Raw genomic sequence first — 2365 nt, 5'->3', positions numbered from 1 at the left:
TTCAAAGTTCTGAAGGAAAAATTTCTCAGTTCAGTTTGATCATTGAGTAGGTAGTCAGGTGCTGTATTTGTGTAGATAAATATTTCAATTTCTTCAAGAAGGTGTCTTTGTTGGCAAAATGGAGTATTTGGAGATTCTCTTCTATGTTGTTTGCTGAATGATTGTGTTAGGCAAGATGTGAGGCAAAGCTGGACTTATTCAGGTTGTTAAGACAGAGTGCATCTATGTGTTCTTTAAATCTTGTTGTGAAGCTTCTACCAATTTGTCCAATGTAGAAACTTGGACATGAGTTGCACATGAACTTGTACACACCTGAATTTTGATACTGTTGTACAGTGGTTTTGGTGCTGTGTATGATTTTATTTTGTTGTTGGAGAAGAAACTTATTTTTATGTTGTATGTCTTGAAGAGATTGGCAATTTGGTGAGAATCTTCCCTAGGAAAGGCAGGTTTATAAATGTGGTCTTCTTGTTTGTGGGTGGTTTTTCAGCAGTTGATTGATTTAGTTTTGCTGTAAGGATTAGTTTATCTATTATTGCAGGGTTGTACCCATTGTTGGAGTCAATTGATTTAATAATTTCTGTTTCTTTTTGTCTGTCATTTGTGTCCATTGGGATTTTAAGAATGTGATTAACCATTGTTCTGAAGAATGATTTTTTTGTTGGTCTGGGTGGCAAGAGGATTTGTGTGTGGTATCATTGGTGGTTGTTGGTTTTCTGAAAATCTGAAATTTATGGTTTTGAATTTTATTTGAGATTGATGAATCAACATAGTTAACGCCTTCTGGTGTTTCATGTTCTATTGTGAATTGAATTTTATTGTGTATTTTATTAAGTTCTTTGGCTAGATTATCTATTTCTTCTGTTGTTCCATTGAACAGAATGAGGGTGTCATCAACATAGCGTTTGTAATAAAGCAGATTATCTTTTAGTTGGGTTTGGGATCTAAAAAAGTTGTTTTCAAGGTTATTGATATATATGTCTGCTAGCAAGCCTGCAAGACTACTACCCATTGCCAATCCATCTTCCTGAATGTAAAACTTGTTGTTGAACAGGTAGTAGTTGTGAGATAATATAAACTCCACAATCTCTATCACTTCACAGATTTCAGCTCTACCCATTGTCCCATGTTTGAGTAAGTTATTTCTTATTAAACTAATTGTTCCTTTGACAGGTATAATTGAAAAACATGGGCCGGCCGCTGTGGCCGAGCGGTTCTAGGCGCTTTAGTCTGGATCCGTGTGGCTGCTACGGACGCAGGTTCGAATGCAGCCTCGTGCATGGACGCGTGTGATGTCCTTAGGTTAGTTAGGTTTAAGTACTCGTAGTTCTAAGTCTAGGGGACTGACGACCTCAGATGTTAAGTCCCATAGTGTTTAGAGCCATTTGGACCGTTTGGACAAAAACATGGGCTCGTCCGGGATTTGAACCCGGGACCTCTCGCACCCTAAGCGAGAATCATACCCCTAGACCAACGAGCCGTCCGTGAGAGGAAAGGCCTTTCACTCACGTGAGACGCAGCGAGGCGGTCCAGACGCACGCAGAACGCGGCGCGCACTGTGTGGGCGGCTGCGGCTCGTGTGTTGCGCTCCGCCAGCTTCACGGGACGCGAGCCACAGCTGTGCCGCACACGTGTACAGGAGGGTCCCACGTGCTACAAGTCTGGCAGCTTTCAACTTCAGAATTACATTAGAAGTAATTACTGTGCTAGAGCTTTCACAGCTGCGTGGCGTATTTGAAATTGTTGGACTTCAGCAAGTAAAATAACTTCAAAAGCAGAGAACAGAAGCAGGTTGGCATCACACACTAACGATAATGCTAACTTAATTGAAATATACAGCATTATCCAACAAAACTAGCATATTTCTCCGCTCTGCTCAACCTTTAGATGAGGAAGGAGATTGAGAGTTTGACGTCGCGTCGCCTTTGGCATAGTTTGGACATGAAACAAAAGCCCGCATTAGAATGACGGAGGAAATATGAAAAAAACCGTCTTAAAAATACAAGTCTAACGTGTCTTATTTTCATGCTGACGTTTATGTTTTTTTAGATGACACCAATTCATAAAAATTTCTGTAGTTTGTGTCCTACCGACACCGTATGCTAAATAAAGTAAAGTCGTATGGCGTGGTTGGCTGGCAGATGCCGAGATGGAGGTTCAATCGACTAATTGGAAAGCATTTTCCTGTGCTTCCTGCACACCGGCACCTTCCTTTACGTGAGACGTGTGTTAAGTGTATCTGATACGTTCAGAAGACTGAAATCGGTGTGTGTAGTGTGGTGTGATGTTTGCGATGTATGATAATCAGACAAGGGAGAAGGTGAGAGTCGGTACCAGCACGAAAAGGGGCGTCGAGCTTAACGTT

General features: G+C 41.3%; 1 non-coding gene across 1 annotated transcript; it reads right to left on the bottom strand.

Annotated features, from left to right (window-relative positions):
* Positions 1-1408: 1408 nt before the first annotated feature.
* Positions 1409-1480, bottom strand: Trnap-agg (transfer RNA proline (anticodon AGG)). Its single transcript has one exon. It is a non-coding gene; the product is annotated as a tRNA-Pro (tRNA).
* Positions 1481-2365: the final 885 nt, after the last annotated feature.

This window comes from Schistocerca cancellata, chromosome 2, assembly GCF_023864275.1.
Source record: "Schistocerca cancellata isolate TAMUIC-IGC-003103 chromosome 2, iqSchCanc2.1, whole genome shotgun sequence".
Lineage (NCBI taxonomy): Eukaryota > Metazoa > Arthropoda > Insecta > Orthoptera > Acrididae > Schistocerca > Schistocerca cancellata.
This window is presented reverse-complemented; position numbering and strand designations above follow the sequence as displayed.